This window comes from Alligator mississippiensis, chromosome 13, assembly GCF_030867095.1.
Source record: "Alligator mississippiensis isolate rAllMis1 chromosome 13, rAllMis1, whole genome shotgun sequence".
In the NCBI taxonomy this organism is placed as follows: domain Eukaryota; kingdom Metazoa; phylum Chordata; order Crocodylia; family Alligatoridae; genus Alligator; species Alligator mississippiensis.
The window spans coordinates 48,245,136-48,269,814 of NC_081836.1; the positions used below are offsets into that span (position 1 = coordinate 48,245,136).

The 24,679-nt window shown below is 44.0% G+C and overlaps 1 long non-coding RNA gene across 3 annotated transcripts in view; it reads left to right on the forward strand.

Moving 5' to 3' along the window:
* The window catches only part of LOC132244619 (uncharacterized), a 262,580-nt gene that overhangs the window by 24,730 nt on the left and 213,171 nt on the right, over positions 1–24,679 (forward strand). For 2 of the 3 annotated variants that reach the window (XR_009456279.1, XR_009456278.1), the window contains exon 4: positions 6,106–6,201. This is a non-coding gene — a long non-coding RNA (uncharacterized LOC132244619). Of the gene's footprint in view, positions 1–6,105; positions 6,202–6,923; positions 7,704–24,679 lie in introns of those variants that run through there. The other variant, XR_009456280.1, reaches the window with a different exon arrangement.

The following is a 24,679-nucleotide window of genomic DNA, read 5'->3' on the forward strand; positions in this document are numbered from 1 at the left end:
TCTGTCCACATCCCTCTTGGAGTGTGATGCCCACAACTGAACCTAGTAATCCAGATGAGGTTTAACCAGTGCTGAACAGAATGGAAAAAGGACTTCCCTTGATCTGCAAGTGACATTCCTGCTAGTATAACCCAGTAGATTGTTGGCTTTTTTGCAACAAGAGCCTACTGTTGGCTCATATTCAGCTCTTGGATACTGTAACTTCCAGGTCCTTCTCTGCTGTACTGCAACCTAACCAGTCATTTCCCAGTCTGTATTTGTGCATACAATTATTCTTTCCCAAGTACAGGACATTGCACTTGTCCTTGTGGAATCACATCTAATTGATTATGGATCATTTTTCTAGTGTATCCAAGTCATTCTCAATTGTAGCCCTGCACTCCAGAGTGTCTGGACACAGTATTCCAGGCAAAGCCTTAGAGTGGAAGTATCACTTTGCTTGATTTACAAGTGATTTTGCAACTCATGCTCTTTTGTTGCTGTCCCTAAGGATTATCACACAGGCCTTCAAATATCAAAAATTGAGTTGCATGAAGGAGACAAGCACTCCTTCATGTTGGTACTTTCAGAACTGTGTTTATGACAATGGCGATAAATATGCAGCTGTTTCTGGAAGCATCTCATGGAAACAGAAGTACATTAAGTGACAGTGTTTTCACTAGCATGGGCCCCAGGGACAGTCAGACAAAGAAAAAATTATACAAGAATATAGAAAAACAGAATTCCATTCAATTATTCATACTTCCATTGTGTTTCAGTTTTTGAAATGGCATAAATTGTTTGACACAAACATATTTTATTGTTGTGGGTTTTCCATCACTTTTGTTTAAGGAAAACCAAAAAAGGCCATTTAAAATGGAAAGCTAGGCTAAGAAATTCCAGGGGAATTAGGCGCACCTTGGAAAATTGGGCACACCCTGGAAGCTAAAGGGATTTGGTAACTGCCTTCCTCTCTGGCAAAATATTATCTCTAATGTCTGTCTCTAAGATTAATTTTTAAGTAGCTTAGGGGTAAACAGAAGATGAATTACATTTTTCTCTTGAGGCCCCTAGAATGAAAGTCCCTTCACTGAAATTGTATGTTGAATGGAGAGCCCTCGAATGACTGAATAGTTTTCCAAGTTTTGGGGAGAAAGAGAAGTGAGATGAAGACAATGCTGTTGTTGGATTAGCATGGTCTGATACACTCAGAAAGCACACATTAAAATATATTTGCCATGTATTTGCTTGGTGCGTTCCAGGAATTTTAGATAAGGTGAGTAGTTGGTGCACACATTTTTAGATGAAGTGAATGGTTGTATACTTTTAAAATATACATCTGGGCTTTGAGCTCCTTTTTTTTTTTTTTTTTTTAATGATATGATCTGGAACAGGAGTTCTCAATCCTGTAATGGAATCTCATTTTACAATAGAAAAAACGTTTTGGGATCGTTCCTTTTTCCATCTATCCAGAAAGAAATGAAGATTCTGTGATATTGTGTAGCTACTTGGTAATAATTTATTAATACCATCTGTTGACCTGAATAATGGCTGTTCAATATTGGATTGGGAAAACTATTGTCACCTAAGGATTCTGGCTTGATCTACTCTTAAGCTTACCAGACTTGCTTGATCCAGAAAGGGAAGAGTTTGGGAACTAACAAGAACAGAAAGAAACAGAACTCTGGCAGTCTTCCAGAGAGAAAGTAATTATTGAGAGAGATGTTCTGAAGAAAGGGCAGTGTTGGGGATCTCCAGAAAAGCTAGGTCAACTTCAGGATACCCTCAGGAGATGGTAATTTGTGGGTGAGAGAGACAAGTATGAGAACTTTTTATTTTAAACTACTTTTTCTGTTATACTCTGTTCCTACTATGAGAAATAGTAATGAGTAAGTTTTACAAAGGCTATCTGATCACTGTATTCACAAATCACCAAAAATTGCTAAAGGAAAGAACCATGAGTGGCAAATACAGTTAGCCTTGCTGGGCAAGTACAGCTGATACATAAGGGAGCATAGCACAAGGGTCTGGTCTCAGAGTGGGAGAACTAGAATTCCACTTCACCCGAGGTTAAAAAAAATGAGGCTTGACTCTTAGAGGAGAGGAGAGTTGCTCTGTAACTATTAGTCCTGTAACTATGACAGGTTTTGACCCTTGGGTCTGTTTAATTTCTGGCTCAACAACAAGATATAGGTTTGCTACAAGAACTGCTAGATGAAATTCTTAGATAATTATATTTGTCTGTTTTGGATTTAGGTGTGGAACTTCATGGGCTACCCATTATGCTGGCTCTTCCAAACCACTGGACTATTTATAGATAGGGTGACCATATGGGAGAATGGGAAATCAGAATCAGAGATGGCTGGAATGTTTTTCCTATAAAAAATACAAATTATGGACTATTTCAGCCCAAACCACCCCCCTTCAGAGCCACTCCCCTTCCCAAGTCAGTGGCACTACTGCAGGCAGAGGTGGGGGCGGGACAGTGTGATGTGCTGGGCTGTGCCATGCCATTCCTTGTCACTCCACCTCTCCACCCCTGTGTTTCTGGGATGCTCATTTTAATTCTCCCCAGCTGGCTGGCACTGGCCTCTGAAATCTGGGATGTATGGTCACCCTATTTATATAGGGTAAGCCATCCTCCATATTAACTGCTTCTGCACTAATGACTTGGACAGTTATTTTTGAAGAAACCTAACCTGCTCTTCTACACTTCAGCAGGATATGATCAATGATCATATTTATTGCTTGCTATACCTGCAGAAAATGGACTCCCATGTGTATTCTTAATATCTACAGAAAATGAAGTGCACTGTGTGAATGTGTGGGATGGTTTTTTCTTGCTTAAGCCAGTCTCTAATAGCCAGTCTCTAATAGATCTACAGAATTTTGTTCTTTTGGCTGTATTCAGATCTGCAGTCTTTGATTTTTCAATAACAAACTATGTTAAACCAATCACAGCATGAGAGATTTCTGCATTTGTATGAGCAAAGGAATTTATTATGCTGAGGACCATGAACAAATGCAAATAAAATACCTGAAAGTGCTACTTCTTGATTCTGTGTCATTTTCTAGTGGCCTGATAAAGGGAAGGCAATCCAGTATGTTAATAAATTGAAAACAAAACATGATTAGTTCACTTCTAATGAAAACCAGACCCATTTTACAAAGATATTAAAATAATCTGCAGGCAATTAAATGCTTTTTAGAACTGTTTTCTGGCTTTCAAATGGATAATAGTGTTAGGAGTTCTGGTATGACACTTTATATAGCTTAACTCAGAATCAAAATGTCACTATGTCACTGTGTAGAATAAAACCGAGGAATCTGGATATTACAGTAATAGGCATAATATAAAATCCTATATTTACAGGGTAGAGATAAACCTTTGTAAAACTTTATTTATATCATCTGGGTATGGGATGCCATGTGGTTGAGATTTCAAGGTATTTTACTGTTATAATTAGGATGTAATCCTTTGCAATGTGGGACCATAGGTGGCAGAAGGCCACGGCAAATGGGGCTTAGTCCCCCCCACCCCCACAAAGGCAGGGAAGCAGTGGCAGTGCAGGCTCCGGGCATGGGCTCTGGGTGGCTGCAGCATGGTGGGGAGGGGTCCGCACAGACACGCAACCACAGCCTGCTGCACGATGCCAGGAATGCAGCAGCATGTGGAGCAGCACCCAACAGGCAAATCTGTGAAGGAGAAGGGGTGTCGGGGAGGGCACATTGAGGCCCCCCATGGTGAGGGAGGGAGTGGGGCAGGGGCTGGGGTGAATGAGGCCTCAGGGAAGGCCATGGGTTGGTTGGGACCCCAAGCAGCTCGTCCAGGGGCACAGGGAGACTCCTGCCACTGCACACACCCTGGGCAAGGCACAGGGGGTGCATGCCTCCCCTCTGTGCACAAATCTGGGGGGCATGTGCCCCTTGTGCCTTGCCTTGGGTGCACACAGTGCCCCCCCCCCCATGCCCCTGGATGAGCCGCCTGGAGCTCCAATTATCCCACAACCTGCCCCGGGGTCCCATTCACCCCAGCGCCTGGCCCAGCCTCTACCTCACTCCCTTCCTCACCATGGGGGCCTTGATCTGCCTCCCATGTCCCTTCCCTCCCCCATGCCCCTTCTCCCTCACACACTTACCTGCTGGACGCTATCTGTGTAGCAGCACAGTAGAATCATTTTTTACGTTTTACTCAGCCCCCCAAATAATATTTTATCCCTCCACCTATGTGGGACCTTAAGAAGGTTGGTGGGAAAAGTCAGATGTTCTGTATGATGATTCACAGAGTAATTTCTAGTTCCCTGAAGTAGTTTTTTAAATGTAAAATGCATCCCTGGCTGCCCTTCTAGCTAGCAGTTGCTCAGTCATTGTATGCTACTCTTTTTCCTTTCTTCTCTATACCAATTAGAGGGCTACTGCATGAGTTCCTGGAGCCCAGTGTCTTTAAAGTACCAGCATGGAGCTTAAAGGGTTAATGATATTTGTGGCCTCTTCTGCCATCTCTCTAGAGTCCCCGAAGAGAGCAATATATTTCAGCCTCAATTGAAAGGCTGAAGTGTGGGGTTTGGCAGATTTGAAATATATTTTATTACTAGGACTGGTTGGTAGAAAATTGGGTTTGTAGCCAGATGACTATTTTGTGGCAAGTATCAGCTTTCTGTAGAAAATTTCAATTTTCATTAGACACATGATTGCCCTTCAGCCTCCCCACAAAAAAATCTCCAAAATGCCACTATGGTACTTTTACAGGATTTGAAGATCATGTGCTGTCATGCTGCTCCTTTATACTGAGTTCTCAAGGGTGTTCCTGTCCAATGACATGCTATGACCATGATTTACTGACTTTCCTCAGTAGGTGGGGAGAGCATCATGGGGAGAAAACTGTGCAAAATCTGATCCAGAAACCCTGTCTATAAAAGAAAACGGGAGCATGAAATACCAGAGTGACACCAGGAATTTCAGTGACATTTCAGAATCAAAATATGTTGGGTTTTGGCTGAAATATTCCATAATTTTTAATTTTTTGTAGGAAGAACATTCCATCCATCTCTGATTCGTATTGATTCATAATGTTTTAAATAGGCAGCAGAAAGTTATGTTGGTTTATAAAGAATGTACTGCCCAGAAAGATGAATTTGCATTCTAGATGGAAACGGGCCATGCTGCAAAAGCTGAGTGAATGAACCCCAGGATGCAATATAGGGATGCTCTAAACCATTACTGAGATTTTTCTGCAGTAGTCCAACATTGACACTTGAACAGGATTAGTTGACATAAAACAGGAAAGCTGTAGGGCTAGATTAAGACCAGTGAAATCTGTGGAGTTTCATGCATGTAAATGATCCAGAATGTGGGTCACTGTGTCATGAACTTCATTTGGGGATAAAAAGTCTACTTTGGGAGATTTCTGTCTCCTAATATCGAGGAGGGAGTGTTGGCAGCTGGGTAGATCAGGGAATGGGAAGACAAAAGTCCTCTTTGACTTTGAACAAAAACTTTATCTTGCAAGTTGGTCAGTTAGTAAAGTAGATACTGAATTTTTATGTACCCTTCTTATCTGGTGATTGTGAAAATTATATAATTATTGTGTTAGTTATTTGAAAGGAAGCCCCAAAATGTTTGCTGTTCTCAACCTTTCTGCATCTTTAAAGTCTCTCTCAAAATCATATTGTGACCAGAGGTCTCAAACGTGAGTGTGGTCTGTCCTGAAGTGAAGTTGTCATGTTGTCCATGCAACAGAAATCAAGCTGAGGAAAAAATATCAACTTTCATTAGAAAATAAGTGTCTCTAGCCCTTCTGGCTTCAGAGGGCACCCTTCAAAAATGAGCTGAATGTGAAATAACACAATATCATGTGTTCCTGAGCCTGGAGACAGCCTGAAACAATAAACTCTCCTGTCACACATTAACCGCATTGGGCTGTTGACTCTAAAACCCAGTCCTAGTATTTTAATGTCAACATTAGCTATTTAATTGCTAAGCAAACAGCTGGGCAGTGTGGCACCTTATATACTAACTTGTTCAGAGAAACGCATGCTTTTGTAAGCTACAGCCTACTTTTTCAGATGCGATGAATGGAATTAGAGTTTATCAGATGGAAAATATATGGGAATGAATTCTTTGCAGTGTGGGAAATTGACTGTTGCTGCGGGGAAAGCGAACAAGAGGGAGAAAACAGGAAGATGGCAGGGGAACGGCAAGAAACAAAGGCCAGAAGGAACAGTGAGTATTTTGTCACTGAATCTAGTAAGGTTATGAACAAATAATAAATAAAACGTTAGTTATGATGTGAAGGCCATGCTCTCCTCTCTCTCTGTCAATGAACTTCCCAAAGACATCAGAGCCACTGTGGATTGAGGGAAGCATGGAGTCCCCAATTCACATCCTAGCCCAGAGGCTAATTAAACATAGAGTCTGAGACTCTTCTTAGAGCGAGTTTGACACGTTAGCTTGAGGCATTAAATTCACAAAGTCCATCAAATATAATGCAGTCATCACTTTAAGTTTACATTGCAGGCAATGCTGGGGAATTATGCATTGTTCTTACTGTAGCTTTCTATTATTTGCCTGACTTGTAATCACTTTTTACATACATACCACATCATAATAAACTTTCATTAAGACTAATGCCAACTGTTGACTCTCAAGAATATTTCGATTAAGTTTAGAATTTTGGCTAGGATGTGATAATTATCTGGTGTTGACAGAGAATTCAATTTTCTAGACCTGAAGTTTACAAACAAACCCCACATCATTGTGAGGCACATTAGCAATTGAAATACCCTCCTAAATCACTGTCTGTGCAAACGGTATGTCTCTGCAATCAATCTTCCTTTTCTTTAAAAATGAATTTAGGGGGAATTTGCATAATTGGCCATGTTTGATAAAAGTCTGATGTATAATGTTGTCTTTTAACCACACTGCTACCTGGAATCATGATGAAGTGTCAACATACGGGATGTAAATATAAAACAAACATTCAGGAAAGGATGCAGCTGACGTGAGGTGAGAAATGGCATCTAATTTTAAGTAGTGTTATGGCTTGATCAAATTACTTGTCTATATGGGGGACTTAATGCAATTTCACCAAACTTTTGTGCAAATTAAAATAATCTCTGTCCATATGAAAGTTTAGGGTAAATCAGTTGGCCAAATAATGCATATTTGATTTACCCCTGTTTCAAAGTGTGTTAAATTAACTGCAGATTAAGTTCATGCAGACTAAGGTCTGTGTGAATGCATTTCTACACACTGGCTTAGCAGTCTTCCAGCTACCATCTCACATCTCTTTGCATCCTGTCAGTGCAACTCTTCTGTTTGCCTGTGTATCCTAAATTGCTCTGGGATCATGTTAACCAGATGTCACCTCCCTGTTAAAATGCTGGTGTGTGGCTAGGATGGGCCATTTGCTCTTACATTTTCCTGAGGTCATTAGTTTCACTCTGTAGCATTTCAACACTCATTATTGCACTCCTCCATGCCTTATGCACCTTCCTGGAGCTGTGAAGAGTTACTGGATCTCCTTAGCTTTCAGATGAGAGGCAAAGACTCAGGAAACCTTACAAAGAACCACTGGGAAAAGAATATCTACCAAGCCATCAGCAAGCCACCTGTTCATGTAATGAGATGGACATAATTTTGTCCTGCGGCACCACCAATGAATCACATTTTATTGTGCACAGTACTGTTGACGACAAGGACCCCAACACTGACAAGGAGACAGACCATGATTCTGAGGAGGAGACTTTTCCTCCCAGTACCATAGCAAGGGGGGCGGGCGGCCTGGGTGCCGAAGCAAAGGGGCACCAGCTGGGGTGGGGTGCAGGACAGAGCCGCAAGCGGCTCATTTAGGGGGACATGGGAGGAGGGTGGCTCCCGCTGCTGAGTGCACTCCCAGGCAAGCATGGGGAGGATGTGTGCCCCCTGGATCTGTGTGCGGGACAAGGGTGGGCTACCGCTGCGGGCTTACCTCGGGCACCAAACTTCCTTGCTATGCGACTCTTTCCTCGTCAGGATATCTCCCAGCTCAAGAACCAGAGGCAGGCCAGGAAGGTCAGCAACATAGATAATTACCCTGACAGCCTCTGAAAGGGAACCTCAACTTGTACATATAATAACTTTTGTCAGGATATACCTGATTTTACCCTGTTACTAACTCTGGGATGTCCCTGTTACCTGTAACAGTGTGACTGTAGTACATATTAGCTTAGTCCCACCAGTATAGGCTTTAACATGTGTTAGTGGACAAAATATGATTCAACCAGGGACCCAGTCTATGTTCTCTGAGCATGCTAAAACCCACACCACCATGCCCTTGCTATTCTTGTTACCATTGCCAACTTGTATGCCAGCAGGTGTGCTAGGACATGTCATAATCACACTTTCATTTTGTTGCAGAGATATGACCTTAATCTGTCCTGACAGACAAACAGCCAGGATATGGAACAGCCTTTTGCTAATTTTGTATCTAATTCTGCTTCCACTGACATTGGTGGGAAGTGGACGAGGTCCAGTTAGTATCCTTTTTGAGACAGAGGAACCTCTTTCAGGAACTGAGCAGTAAATGTATTCCTCAAGCAGGAAGCAATGTAGTGGTCTACAGGTCCAGAGATGACTAATTCCACCAAACTCCTTCCTCCTAGGGCCAAAAGATATTGTAAAGAAACTTTTTTTGCCCTTGAACCATGTGTAATTTATATACAGCTTATTTTTCAGTGGGTGTATAGGTCACACAGTACTTTTGTAGTGGTTAACCTGAGGCACTGGAAGTCGGCTCTCTTGTGTTCTGTGCTTATTTAAATGTGCCCTCAAAGTTGGAAGGCAGGATGCCACCTTAATGGGAGGATGGTGTGGCAGAATGCCACCTCTGTCTCTCCCCCCAAAACACCGTTCTGTGACAATTTGGTTAACATGGGCCCTGCAGAGGACAGACATCCCATCTCTTTAGGTAACCTGAGCTGGACACATTCCTAGGGGAGTGGGGAAACCTGTTCCCCCTGCCTACGTGATTGGCATCACATACCTGGGTGAGAGGCTTATGCTCCCTATTGTTCTAAGCAATGCCACCCTGACTGGGAGGGGGCTAGAGACCCTGCCCGGGCTACCCGGCAACCAGTGATGCATTTCAGATTGGTTGGCTGGCAGCCAACAGATGCTAGCCTCCATTGGACCAGGTAAATGAGGTCATAAGGTTTATATAAGTTAAGAACTGCCCAGGAGGAGAGCAGGAGCCATAATGAAAACTCAGAGAGAAGAGCTGGACCATCTGCAACTTGCTCTCTCTCTTGAAACTCATGATCAATGAACTGCCTGCCTCCGGAGAGAATCTCCACCTGCCTCTGGATGATACTTGTAAGTAAGCTACCTGAGATTTAACTAGATATATAGCTTGCAGAAACTTAGATGTGCGATCAAAGGCTACCCAGCCATGCCAGTTTGCTCTATGGGATTTCCTTGACATTGCTCTGCCCTGTACCCTATTCCAAACCTACTCCTTGTAATCAATAAAGTTCTCCTTTGTACCTAGCATGAGAGACTTATTGGGACAGGAGCTAATTATGCCTTGGGGTCCCCTTGGTTTGGCTGACTAAGGGAGACCAGTATTTGTGCTTCAGTCTGAGGGAAGCACCCCATGTTCTTGGAGATGATCGAGTACCCTCAAGGACTACTAGGCCTGTGTTTCCCAGGTGGCATAGTGCCAGGATCAGGCCAGACCCTGGGTGGTGGCAGCACTACCCCCAGGCTAGCGGGTGTCCTCCAGGAAGAGGGTCGGCTAGACGTGAGGTGCCCCCAGGGAGTTGCACAGAGCCTGGAAGGTGGTTGGGCGCAGTGAGATGGGTGACTCCATGCAGGAGCACCCCTTACTGGCCTGCCACAGATGGTATTTATATTACCTCTACTGCATATAGCACACCATTTCCTACACCTGTTATGGCAAGTGAGATCTCCTGCCACCAGCCTTGGACTGGAAAACAACCTGAGCTTGATTTCAGTGGCCACCTTTCTAACCTTCTTTTGTAAAGGTGAATTGCCATATTGTCAACCATAGACAGGATGCTCATGGATAAAAAGATCCAGCTGAGATGAAAATTTACTGAGCTTTGCACACCACAGGCAATTCCATTTTCCATAACAATCCCTCTAACTCCTGGTCTGAAATGCATTGTTTTATTATTGCAGCAGTAGTTTGTTAAGATATTTGTCTATAAGTATGATTAGCAGGGATCCTGGCTTTCCCTGATAAAAAATTTCAAAATCTCTGATAAAAACCCAGAAATTCTCTGATAACCCCCCCAAAATCTGTAGTTAAAATGAAAGCCCTTCACTCCCCTCACAGGCCCCCCTGGCCCTGCTGGTGCACCCCACTCCCACACACCTACAACTCCCCTGGCCATGCTGGTGCCCCTCACTTTCCCGCCACAGTCCCCTGTCCCTGCTTGTGCCCCTCATCCCCACGTCCACAGGCCCCTGCCCCCCAGCCCTGCTGCAGGGGGCCCCAGATGCCAGGGCTATGGGGCCAGGAGGCGGTGGCTGCTGCAGCACAGCAAAGCCCGGCTCCCCGCCTGCTGCTTGCCTGCTGTGGGCTTGGGTAGGTGGGGCTGGCTCCCTACTGCTGTGCACGCTCCCAGGGGGCAGGGGGGGACCCATGCCCCCCAGATCTGTGTGCAGGGTTCAGGCTGCCCACTACGGGCTTGGACTTCTACTCTGCTGCCCTTCCTGGTGGCCTCTGAAGCCTAGCATGTGCCACCCAGTGCTGCAGGGAACAGGGGGCTGCATGGGGCAGCTCGCTGCTGCGAGCTCTGGGTTGCCCTGGCAGCACATCCCCTGCCCGTGCAATAGCAGTGAGGGGCACAACTCTGTGTAGCTGCCACACATGCAGGGGACATGTTGCCAGGGAAGTGTGGAGCTTGCAGCAGTGAGGAGCTGACCTGAATGAACCCGCTGTGTCCTGCAGCACCAGGTCACACCTGCTGGGCTGTGTAGGCCCAGGGGAGGGCAGCAGGGTGGCAAGCATGAGCCCGCAGAGGGCAGGCCATACCCACCCCTGCTCTGCACACAGATCTAGGAGGCACAGGTGCTCCAACCCTCTGGCATGCAGTGGTGGGGAGTTGCAGTGGATGAGCCACCTGCAGCCCCATTCTGCTCCCTACTCTCCTCCCCCTGCTCCATCCCAGCCCCTTGTAGGCTGGTAATCTGCCAATCTGTAGAGAGCTCTTTACAAAACTGCAAAATCTGCAGGTTTCTTTGTTAAAATGAGAAATCCGTATTTTCCTCAGGTAAAGGGGAAAATCCATGTTTTTCTCTGTTTTCTCACGGGAAAGAGAAAACCCAGATCCCTGGTGATTAGGTAGCAGTAGTCAATCCAGAATAGCTAATTGAGAATGAGCCCTCTTGCACTCTGAGCCTCTTGGATCCTCTTCCATAAGATTTAAAAAATTTAGGACATAAAGGCCTGATTTTCAAGGTTATTGAACATGTGCTGCTTTAGTTAATTTTGCCTCCAAATATCAAGTATATATAGGATATCTCTGTACCAGTAATGACCAACCTTTTTGGCAGGCTAGCCACAAATTAAGCCCTGCTCCCTCCCTGACTACGGCTCTGATCACTGCCCCCCAGCAGTGTACCTAACAGAGTTGGTTCCTTGGGGTGCTGGAGTAGAGGAAAGGGGCCTTGGAGCCTCCAGCTGGGAGGAGCAAGGTGGAATTTGTAAGCCACAAATTGGCACGGCGCTGCCATGGATTGGCTGTACCTCGTCTATACTGGCACATCTACACGTGCATTAATGCACTGTAATTACAGCACATTACGTTTAGTGCCTGTAATAATGGGTACTAACTTAATGCGCTATAATGGTGCTACTTTGCAGTAGTGCCAGGGCATGTTTTTTAGGTGACGCTAATGCGCAGTAGATTAATTCTACTGTGCATTAGTGTGTCACAGTGAAAGCCGTGCTAATGCTCAATATAACTAGTCTACAACACTTTTAGTATCTCATGTAGATGTGCCCACTGTTTCTTCAGTAATCCTAACGCCCCTACCGACAAATAAGTCCCCTCCACTTACTCTCCTTGCGATACTGAAATGTAGCGTGTGATTCATTTTAGGACTTTGCCTAGTGATACACTCAGTGTCTCTGTTTTGGGTGCTGTTCCAGAGAGCCGCACCAAGCATACACAGCACCTCTCAAGTGGTGATCACATAACACTTTATTCAGCATGTGGCACGTGCAGTGGGAGCAAATGACTGGCGCGTGTATGACAACAGTGGGTGTGTCTACACGAGACGCTAAAAGCATGCTAGACTAATTCTCTTGCACTTCAGCACATCACAGTGAATTAGTCTACACGTATTAGTGTTACCTAAAGGATGTGTGCAGGCACTATTGCGCAGTAGTGTTGATTACAGGTTATCTGTTATTAGTGTTATTACAGGTACTAAACTTAATGTGCCATAATTATGGTACATTAATGCATGTGTAGACATGCCCAGTGGTCTCAAGATCACTTCTAGGACAAGATAGTCATACTTCTAATCTTGCTTCAACCATGGGAACACAACTAACCAATGCACCATGTTTCCATCAGGTAATGGAAAATGCAATGCTGGTTTTTTGACACTGGCACACAAACATCATCCAAAGGCTGCTACCAATTCAATAGTGGCCACAACAGGGCTAAAGCCTGAGTTTGCAAGAAGAGTATGAGTGATGCTGAGAAATGAACTCTGCTTCTCTTTCATGTGCGTAGGAAGGCAGCAAAGCATCTGGTGGCCATTACAGCACCCCCATGCCTCCATTCTGGCATGGAAATCAGCTTCCTCACGTAAAACTTGCACCACAATTTTGGATGGCTAATTCTGAGGGGAAATGGGTGTGGGTATGCAAGTAAATATGGTATTTAGAGAGTATATTTCTAAAAGCATAATGAATCTTAAAATAAAAATCAGCACAAGCCTGTGCACTACATAGAATGGGCAAAGATGTGCTGGCTGTGTCCCAGTTCAGCATCTTTGCACTACATTGATATAAGAGAACATTTTGCTCTATTTTATGGGCAAACATCATTGTCTTTGCATTTCACCAGCATGAAAAGAGGACAGGTTCCTGTGTGTTATCATCAAAGACTTGTAATGTCTCCAATGCAGTAAACTAAATGAGGAAATAGGTTACTGTTTTACTGTTCTGTGATGATACAGACAGCTTAGATTTCATACGGCTTCTGACAGCTCTGTCATAACACAAAGCCATGCACTCTCATCCCCATGATGTAAAGTCTACTGCATGCATACACGAATTACTGGTAGGGCAGTTCTGTCAGTTTGTGATCTGAAAATGATCTGCTTGGGCCACTAACAATGTCTCTAGCGATCATTTGGACATGCTATGTTGATGCATGCCTCTCCTTTTCCTTGAAAAAGGAAAGTAATATGTAAGTAATAGATGTTCTCTGGCAGTTGTTATTATGTATTTAGTGGCTGCTGTCTTATAATGTGTAAAAATGAAGCTGTAGATGCAAAGGTGGTTGGAAACTTGGGAGGAAGTGATTATGCTATGTTAGAATCCAGAATCCAGAGGAAATAAAGGCATGAGAAAAGCAAAATTAGGAGAATGGCCTTTGAAAAAGGTAGATTTCATCTGATTCCAAGGAAGAGTTGCTAAGGTACCATGAATAGGCTGTTTTAAAGAAAAAAAGGAGCCTGAAAGGGCTGGTAGTTTCTACAGGACATAAAAGTAGAAGTTCAAAGTTCGGGTATTCTAGTGTTGAGGAAAGGTAAGAAGAACTGCAGTGTAGCTGCACAAGAAGCTTTTAGCTACTTGAAAATCAAGGAAAACATATACAGGCAATGGAAGGAAGGGCATTAAGGATGTATATAATGGGATGGAAAGAACATATAGGGACAGAATTAGGAAAGCAAAGGCAAAAAATGAGTTACAAATGCCAAGAGATGTTGAAGATGAGGAGAAGGTGTGGAACAATGTCAGATAAGAGAAAGAGCAGGTAGACTGTGGATCTACCACTAAATGGAGAAAGTGAGATATGAATGGAGGGCCCAAGAGACAGCAGAGGTGCTCCATGCACCCTTCACTTAGGTTTAAGAACCCCCCCAAAAAATCCAAACCAAAACAAAACAGTGATCAGAAAACTAGCAGAATATAAATTAAAAAAAAAAGGAGAAGGGGTGCAAATCAGGATAAGTAAAGAACATGTCAGAGAAATGATTTGATTTGAATGAATTTAATTCAATAATGCCTGACAGAATTCACCCCAGGTTGTTGACAGAACTAGCTGAAGAAAACTTGGAGCCCGTGGCAATAATATTAGAAGTCATGGATGACAGGCAAAGTCCCAGAGGATTGGAAAAGGGTCAACATAGTGCCCATCTTTAAACAGGGGAAAAATAGGACCCAGAGAATTATAGTCAGTCTGACTTTAATACCTGAGAAGTTACTAGACCAAATTATGAAACTGTCAGTTTATAAGTATCTGGAAGGTGAAATGGTATCACTAGCAGCCAACATGGATTTGTTAAGAACAAATCATGCCAAACCAACTTAATATCCTTCTTTGACAGGTTAACAAGTTTGGTGGATTAAGAGAATGCAATGGACATAACATGGGCTTTAATAACATTTTGGATGTAGTCTCACATGCTATCCTCATAAGTAAGCTGGAAAAAAGGGAGATAGAATTACCATTAGGTAGATGCATAATTTGTTGAAAAATCATAAGCAAAGAGGACGGACTATTAATGAATTGATGTCAGATCAACAGGAGGTCTCACATGTGATTCCACAGGGGAGTCTGTTCTGTGTCCAGCATTTAGCATTTTTATTAATGAGATGGATCTGGAAACTGAGAGCATGCTGGTTCAAATTTGCAGATGACACAAAAGTGGAAAAGGCTGCAAACCTTTTGAAGGGTAGGTCTGAACTTCAAAATCCAATTTGGGATCTGGGCTACATACTACATTTAGGGTGCATCTACATATGACGCTACATTGCCATAGTGTCCATAGGTGTCTACACAGGACCAGCAGCTGGTTCGCTGTAGTGGTGCATTCCCCCATTATAATGTGAAGTAGCTGCTAAAAAATAACCGTGTGCCACGCGTATGGCACAGTATGGGCGGTTACTGCACCATGCTTTAGGACTTCCAAAAGGAAGTATTAAAGCATGGCATAGTACCAACTTTGCCATAGGACAGTATGTAGACGTGCCCTTACGGTGGACAAAAAAACAAATGCACAAATAACGAATGGAGAAGAACTAGTTTAACGCTAGGTCTGCCAAGAAAGATCTGGGGATTATGGTGGGTCACAAACTGAAGATGGGTCAGCAATATATTGCAATCATAAATAAAGCAAATGTAATTTGGGATTGCAGTAACAAAAACATTGTATGCAAGACGTGAGACATGATAGTATCACTCTACTTGATGCTGGTTAGGTTCAGCTGGAGTACTGTGTACTCCTGGGTCCCATATTTTAGGAAGGCTCTAGAGAAACTGGAGAGGGAGTAATGAAGATAAGGGGTTGAAGTGTGAGCTATATAAGGAAAGATTGAAGGAAATAGGTGTATCCACCCTTGAGAAGAGATTAGGGTAGAAAGTAATAAGTCTTCAGTTATTTGAAAAGAAGCCATAAAGAAGAGGGACAGAAGTTTTTCTCCCTCGTCACATAGGGTAAGGCACAAATCAGTGGGTTTAAACTACAACAAAGCAAATTTAAGTCTTGGGGAAACTTCCTCAGTGTTATAACAGTAGGACAATGTTAAGAGCTTCCTATGGAAGTTGTGGATTTCCCCTACGTGGAAGTATTCACAAGCTTGGATAGTCAGCTGTTTGACATTGTTTAGGAATAGTGAATCCTGCATGCATGCAGGGAGTTGGACTAAATGACCTTTGGGCTAGGTACAGACAGTCAAAAATCCCGAGGCTGAATTGATTCAGTCTTTGCCAGTTAGTCTAACCTGAAAACATTAAATTGAGAGAGAAGTGAACAGACATTCATGGTTGATTCAGTAAATACAGCCACATGCCTGAAGTGGCTCAGGCCAGAAGCCAGGGGGCGCTAGAGGATGGCTCTCTGACTGTGTGTTCACTTCCTGTTCCTCCTGCCCCTGAGGTCTCTGGGATTTGTAGTCCACAATTGCAGCCAGCAGTAAGTTTGAGTGGGGAAAATGGTGTTTAACCTCCCTCCCAGACCCTAGCTGGCATTTGCCTAATGGGGCAATTCCCCCCTTGCAGGCTGGGCTGCATATTTAGCTAGGCTTGCACCCCCACCTGCTTTGTCAGCCAGTCCTCATTGCTCCAGCTAGAGAGCAGAGGAGCTGGGCCAGCCCTGCTCACTGGAGCAGACAGTTTAGCTCAGCCCAGTCCAGGGCTGCAAAGCATGATGGGGGACTGTGATTTAACTTGAACCAGGAAGGGGTTTGGGACAGAAGTTTCATAAACTGGTTTGACCCAAATCAGTTAAATCTGATACTATATTCAAACAGGTTTATCTTAAACCAGTTTAAGCCATTTTGAAACTGGTTTATGTGCACTGAGCTTCTGTTCTGTTACAGGTTTAAACCAGTTTCTGATCACTTAAACTGGTTTATGGGTAACTTCTGTCTCTAGCCTTGATGTTTCTTTCAACCGTATGATTCTGTAACCCTGGCTTTGCTGGTACTCTGATAAAGTCATTATAGTGTGGCTTGGGCTTTAACAGTAGAAACAGGTGTAGGTCGGTTTGTGAGTCTGTATTTATACACTCTAAATACTGAGGATGCCTGTTCTACTGAATGTCCTTTGTGTTCCTGCAATTCTTGTTCGGGGGAAATTAACGTCCGGCTTTGTGATCGCTTCCTCATCCATGACTCATGGGCCTAAGAACATGATTAGCAGAATCCAAGCAATGATATGTAAACGCGTCAGCTGTCAATGATAGAAGAGGGAAGTTCAAATAAGGTTCCCAGTGCAACAATAGTGTTTGTACATTAAAATAAAATTAAACTGTGTGAGCATCATGTTATCTTCAGTGTGATAATTTTAAATTGCAGAAGTAACGTAAAACACCTAATTTCCATTTCTCTGTAGATATGGTAGGGAATCAGTCAATTCTTCTGAATGGTGTACACACTGAGGACAGGGAGTTAATGAGTAATAAAACAAGATTGCATAGTGGAACCAAGAAATTATCATACAATATTATACGCAGTCAGATTTTGTTTCATTTTTTGTTTTTGAACCATGACAGCATCATTAAAGAAAGACTTAATTCATCTTCTTTTTCTCATTGAAAGAATTAGTTATGCCTGTTTTGTATTCTAATTCCAATACTTTATTTATTTTTCAATATGCTGGGGTTTTTTTATGTGCGCAACACATCAAAGAATCAGGTTGACAGGAATCTTGTCATTTTACTAATACAATATGTTGTAAGCAATAACTTAATCTGATTCTTCATCATATACAGTGTTGCAAAATGTTGTTTTCAATCTCCCATAGCAAAGGATGACATTTACCAGTGTTAGCATATTTCCCATGAGCACATTAATCGAACCATATGTATAAAGGGGCCAGAAAAGGTCATTTGGAATGAGAGGATGGACAAAACAGGTTAGGTTGACAGCTGCTACTTCTGAAATGCAGTGTAGCCCAGATTCTGTGTACCTTGAATTTTTCCCTCTTGAATTTTATCCCATTGACATCACCAGGAAAATACGGGAAGTAAATGAATACTCAGCAGGTGCAGCTGCATAAGACATTACTGCACAGTGGTTACTGTGCATTTATTTAGTACTCGTATAATCAACCTTTTTTACATCCTGATCATCCAAAGGCCTAACTGACTCCCGGGCAGGTCTTCAGCTTCTTATGTACTTAAAGACATTTTTATTGTTACCTTTTGTGTCTCTAGCAAGTTTCTCTTCTTAGCTTGTCTTGTTAGAGTTTTACATTTGCTTTGCCAGTGTTTATGTTCTTTTAAATATTCTTCATTAGGATGTGACTTCCGCTTTTTGTAAGAAGCCTTTTTTTCTGCTGATTGCCTCTGCAACTCTGCTGTTTAGTAGCGCTGGCTTTTAGTCTGCTTTCCAACTTTTTTCATTTGTGATATGTTTGTGCCTCCTACATGGTGTTCCTAAGCAGTTCTCATGTGGCCTGAAAGTTCCTCACCTCTTTAGAGGCCCCTTTTAGCATCCATCTAACTAGCTTTCTCATTTTGATGTAGTCTTCCTTTTTAAAGTTAAAGGCTGCTGTGGTAGATGTTCTTGACTCCCCTCCTACAGAGATGACAAACCCAATTGCATTGTGGTCGCTATTGCTGGGTGGCTCAGTAACAATTACCCTTTGCAGCAAATCCTGTGCACTACTTGGGACTAGGTCTTTCCTCCTGGAGGTTCCAGGACTACCTGATCCAGGAAGCAGTTTTTTATAACATCAAGGAATTTGGTCTCTGCATATTGGCCTCATGTTATATTAGGGGCAGGCAGTTATTTCGGCTGAAGGGCTGCTTGATGAGTTTTGGGGACCTGTTGAAGGCTGCAAGGGTAGCCCCACCCCCTGACAGGTGCCCCACACCCCTGATCACCATTTTGGGACTGGAAGTCCAGCTCCTAACCCCTAACCTTGGCTACTGGAAGTTCCTCCCCTTGCACTCCAGAAGTTCTCCTTTTGGGAATGGAGGGTTGCCATTTTGGAACCAGAAAAAAAACCAACTTGTATACTAAAAGTCAAACACTTACTATAATATATTTTAATTTTATTACAAAAATATTTTTGTCATGATTTGTATTTGTGTAGTTTATTTAGAGGTAATTGCATAATAACTCAAAAATAAAGGCTTACTCTTGTATATTGTCAAAAAAGAAACTTATAAGGGTTGGGAAATGGGAAATACCTCAAAGGAGGATTATGTATCACAAATATGTGGAAAGTCAAAAGAAAAATAAGGGCAACATTGGACCTCTGCTGAACCAAATGGGGCAGCTGACAACTGACACGCAGGAAAAAGCTAATGTTCCCAATGATTACTTTGCATCAGGTTTCCACCAGCCTAAGGGGATCACCCTGCCTGAGAGGACACAGGATTACCAGGGTAAGGGTGACCATATGCCTACAGTTGGTGAAGACTTTGTGCGGGAACATCTTGAGAGGCGGGACATCCACAGGTCAGTGGACCCAGATGAAATGCATCCAAGAGTGCTCAAAGAGTTGGCTGACATCATAGCATAGCCAATGACAAGGATATTTGAGAACTTGTGGTGCTCGGGAAAGGTTCCTAAAGATTGGAAGAGGGCCAATGCGGTGCCTATCTTCAAGAAGGGAAGGAAGGAAGACCCAAGGAACTACAGGCCAATCAGTTTGACTTCAATCCCTGGAAAGATCTTGGAAAAAATTATTAAAGGATCCATCAACAACAGCCTAATGGAAGGCATCATTCTGAGAGAGAGCCAACACAAGAGAGCTTCATTAAGGGTAGGTCAAGCCTGACCAACCTCATTTCCTTCTATGACCAGGTGATGCATCACCTGGGCAGGGGAGGAGAGGCTGATGTCATTTACTTCAAAAAATCTTTTGACTTGGTTTCCCATGATGTCCTCATGGTAATACGGGGGAGCTGTGACCTCAACAACCTTATGATGGCTGGGGAACTGGCTCCATGGTCGGACCCAGAGGGATTGTTGATGGAACCAAGTCAACATGGCACATGGTGACCAGTGGCGTCCCCCAGGGTTAAATTCTCAGATCAGTTAATATATTCATAAATGATCTGGATTCGGGTGTCAGAAGCAGACTGGCTAAGTTCGCATACAACAACAAATTATGGGGAAGCGCAGTCACACTAGAGGATAGGCTAGGGATTCAGGCTGACCTGGACAGGCTTGCAAGATGGGCAGATCAAAATCTGTTGACATTCAGCACAGGTAAATGAAAGGTGCTCCACCTCGAAAGAACCCACATCATAGTTATAGGCCCGGCAGTGCTACACTCACTAGCACCATTACCGAAAGAGACTTGGGGGTCATGATTGACCACAAGATGAATATGAGCTACTGATGCAATGCTGCAGCTGGCAAAGTAAATAAAATCCTGGCTTGCATCTACTGATGCATCTCAAGCAAGACTCAAGATGTCATCCTCCCATTTTACTTGGCCTTGGTGAGGCCACAGCTGGAGTACTGCGTCTAATTCTGGGCTCCACACTTTCAAACAATGTGGAGAAGCTTGAAAGAGTCCAGAGGAGAGCCATGTGCATGATTAGAAGTCAAGAGAGCAGGCCTTATGAGGAGAGGCAGCAGGAGAGGCATGGGACTTTTCAGCCTGGAGAAGCATAGGTTCAGGGGTGACTTAGTGGCAGCCTATAAGTACATAAGAGGTGTGCATCAGGAACTGGGAGAATGTCTGTTCACCAGGGCACCCCAAGGGAAGACAAGGTCAAATGATCACAAACTGCTGGAAGACCATTTTAGGCTGGACGTGAGAAAAACCTTCTTTACTGTCCGAGTCTCCAGAGTCTGGAATAGACTCCCCCCCAGAAGTGGTACCTACTCTGGACACATTCAAGACGTGTTTGGATGATTATCTTGCTGGGGTCATCTGACCCCAGCTGACTTCCTGCCCTTCAGGCATGGGGCTGGACCCAATGATCTCACTTGGTTCCTTCCATCCCTAGTGTCTATGAAATCTATGCCTATGAAACTGTGTGTGGGAGTGTGGGGTGTTACTGTGGGTGTGTGTATATGGTGCGGTATGGCGGGGTGGTGTGGGGCAGGTTTGTGAGGGGGTGTGGCTATGTGTGTAGGGGGGCAATAGGGTATGCTGGGGTGTCTATGTGGGGGGGTAGTGGGGGCAGGGTGTGTGTGTGGGGCATTTGTGGGGTATAAGAGAAGGTGGGGGGGTGTGGGGAACCCCCACATGGGTGGCATGTGGCTCCAGCCAGTGCTGCAAGTGGTGGCAAGGAGCACAGCCAGGCTGGCCCACCTCAGTCATGTGGGTCTATGTGCGGCACACGTGCCACTCATGCACCAGTGGCGGAATACCCGCACAATGGAGCTGGCTGTCTTTGCTACCCCTGCTGTGCAGATCCCAAGACTCTGGTAGAAGTGGAGGCCCCCCCCCACCCCCTGCTTGCCAGTGGAGTCCCAGGACCTGCGTGGTAGGGGGTGATGAAGGCAGCCTCTATCGCATGGGGATTCCCCCACTGGTGCACGAGTCCTGGGAGCTCCATTTGCACTGTGTGGAGCCCCACATGATAGAGGTGGGTGAGCCTGGCTGCGCTCTGTGCCACCACATGCAGCGCTAGCTGGAGTCACGTGCCTCTGGGCAGTAGCACGTGTGAGGGCCCTGAGTACCTGCTGCTGCTCCTGCTGCCTGCAGTGGTGCCTGTGTGCCATAGGGGTGAATGTGTGTGGGGGATTTCCACCCCCTCACCCACCATCACACCCAGACCCTGTCCACCTGAGCTCTGTTCTTCTGCCAGCCCCCTGAGCATGGACTCTGCACTGCCACTAGCCCCAGCCTCATGCTCTGTGCTCTGCCTACCTGCAGCTCTACCCCTGCCCCCACTGCTTCTGCTTCCTTACCTAGTTCCCGGAGCAAGTGGGATGCCAGGGAAGCTGAGAAGATCCCTGGTAGCTGCAGTGGAGGCAGCAGCAGCCCCACCCAGAAGCTGCATGCTGCCTGGGTCGAGTCATAGTTTTATAGTAGGTAGGGTCAGAAGGGACCTGAACAGATCATCAAGTCTGACCCCCTGCCATGGCAGGAAAGAGTCCTGGGGTCAAACGACCCCGGCAAGGTGTCTATCTAGCCTCCTTTTGAAGACCCCCAGGGTAGAAGCCAGCACCACTTCTCTTGGAAGTTGGTTCTAGACTCCTTCCACCTATGAGGGTGGGAGTGAGGCACACAGGCTGAGTTGGGTACAGTTAATTGGTGGGCACTGATGGACTGGGTGAAATTGCCTGGCAGGCCAGATCTGGCCCATGGGCCATATTTTGCCCACTCCTGGGTTAGATTGACCCAGCCTCAATTATTACTGTGTTTTTTGCTTTCACAGCCTCTCTGTTCCCTTAGCATTTCTAACTCGCTGCTGTCCTGATCCGAGGGTCCACAGTATTGTCCTTGAGATATTTTTTTTTCCCATTTAAACCCAGGATTTCCAGCCACAAAGATACTATGGTACCTCTCTTATGAGTGTGCTATGCAGCAAAATTTGAATCCTAAGAGCATGAGCCATAAGAAGCACATTGGTTTTAAGACATTATGCGAGGAATTCTGGCCCCACTGAAGACAGTGGCAAAACTGTCCCAACTTTAATGCAGCTAGGAGCATAAGTGCCTCGGGTGATTCATTAAGTGCCTTAGGCTTATTAAAGAGCAGCAGTGAAAATTCACCTAGTGTTCATTGGCCAATAGCATAATGGGTTTGATGGAAGGATACATAGAAATGGATCTAAAACTAGTGGTGTTGATGCAGACATGGAATTATGTTTTGATTTTTTTTTTTTAATTCTCTCTTCTTGAGGCTGAGTTGTGCTAAGCTCTTGATCAGCTTTCCTCCTGTCCTGGGCATCTTCCTGTTCATTTATGCAACTGCTGCTGTTCTTTTATGCAACTGCAGGAAACCATCTTTTATGTTGCTGAAGTCAGGGGAGGCACAAACTATGCCTTCCTAAATCCATGTTTAAAATGGGCATGTGGATTGTTGTGAGTTCATCGCAGAAGCATATTTTCTTTGTCATCTTTTGTGAATGGACGTGTACAGACAAGGAAGCCACAGAGGGAATCCACATCTGTTCCTAAGTAAAATATTGATGGTGTTTTTACTTGTCTCCTTTATCCTCTGTTTACATCTTATGAGCACCAATCCTGTCATTTTTTTATATCTGGGAAGCTTGAAACATATTCAAGTTAAGACAAGTCAGTTGCAAATAAGAAAGGAATATATCTATATACAGTATATCAGTTGAAGATCTCACTCATTTTCTTTTTTGCAAAGAGTTTTGAATGCCTGAGCTGGTCTAATGTTGATATTAGTTGTTACAAGGAGGTTCAAGACATATTTTGTTGTAAGCCTTGTTTAGGTCTAGAAAAATGATTTACTGAGCCAAAGTACTGGTTGGAGGCCAGAGCTTCTGTAACTTGCCTCAGGGCTACTTTCAGGTTTGTTGAACACTATTTCTTGAAGCTTGTTTAGGCCACTCCAAAAGCTTTCTTTTGTTTCTGTTATCTCCTAACTCAGTCCATGCAATTACTGTGCTGCTACTGACATATTATCACAATTAAAAGTACAAGGTTTTTCCACTTTTCATTTGCTGAGGTTTATGGTGTAGTTTGCTGCTTGAATTTTCAGCCACCACAATGATGTATATGTCATAAGACCATGAATAGAGTTGTCATATCCTGTACAAGACATGAATCTATTTGAGGAGGATCTCTTGGGAATGCAGGCCAATACAGTTTTATTCCTTGCTGGTTTTTAACACAATTAATCCTTGATCTTGTAATTAGATCAGTATGGGCCCCACTATGGAGTCCCGATGAAACTGAGTGACCTTCCTCTCTTCAGATTTTTTTTTCCTTTGGAACAGGAGACAATTTAAGAAAAAAAAAATCATACTGAAAAAGCAAAAGAGAGAGGGATGTCCTTTGAGCACAGCAAGGTTAAGATCCAGTGCTCCCAGCAGTCTTTCCTGCCCAAGTGCAGGGGGGCTGGACTGTAAGGTCCCTTCCAGCCCCTAACAACAACTATGAAACTATGATTAGAGCATTAACTTGTTACAGGGTTAAACCTTTATCTTTTGGTTGAGCAGTGAGAGGAGGGTGAATGACATTGAAGAGTGGACTCTGCCCCTCCTGCAGGTGTCTGGGAAGGGAGCAGAGTCCCCAGCAGCCTTTCCAGTGGCTCCATGCCTCCCTTCCAGTCAACTTAAGTCATGTACCCCAATTCTGCATGGCTAATTTTTTGGAAACAATGCATGTGGTATGTGAGTAAATATGCTATTGTTTGGAAAGTGAATTAGAGAGGACTGGCAATGCAAAGGCCTTAGTGTGCAAATATGTGCAATCTTTTCTCCACCCCTTAGGCTCACATCAATTCAGTAGAGATGAAAGGGTCATCCGATGGATGAAAGAGGCTACTTGGCTTGGCTAGTTTGTAGGATTAGAGCTCAAGCTTTTGGTATAGTTGGTTTTTAAAAAGAGCAAGATTTCATTTCTTGTTTCATACTCGGAGGGCAGGAAAAAAGTCATGGGGTGTAGGTTGTAGCTGTGTTGGTCTAAAGACATAGGCAGACAAGGTTCTTTGGGTGAATCTGATATCTTTTATTAGACCAACTTAAATAGTTGGAAAAATTTTTTTAGCAAGCTTTTGGGTTTAAAAACCCTTTGTCAGGCTGAGGAAGTCTCTGCAGTTGGTGTGTGCTCTTCCAAGAAACTCTCATCTGTCATAGATCACTTTCTCCACTGGAGTTCTGTTGGTTCCCCCTGACCAAGGAGATGGCCTTTCACATATTTTATACAAATGAACTAAATTGCTGGGGTTTTATAACAGGTGAAAGAACATGCACGCAAAAAAAGGAGTGTTCACAGTATCACTGCATAAACTGCTGAGGCTGAGACCATAACAACCGCTCTTCCTCTGCAGAGCCAAGGAGTCAAGACAGATCTCAAGATAAATATAGTCCAGGCATCAGTCTGACATATATAATAAGTTCT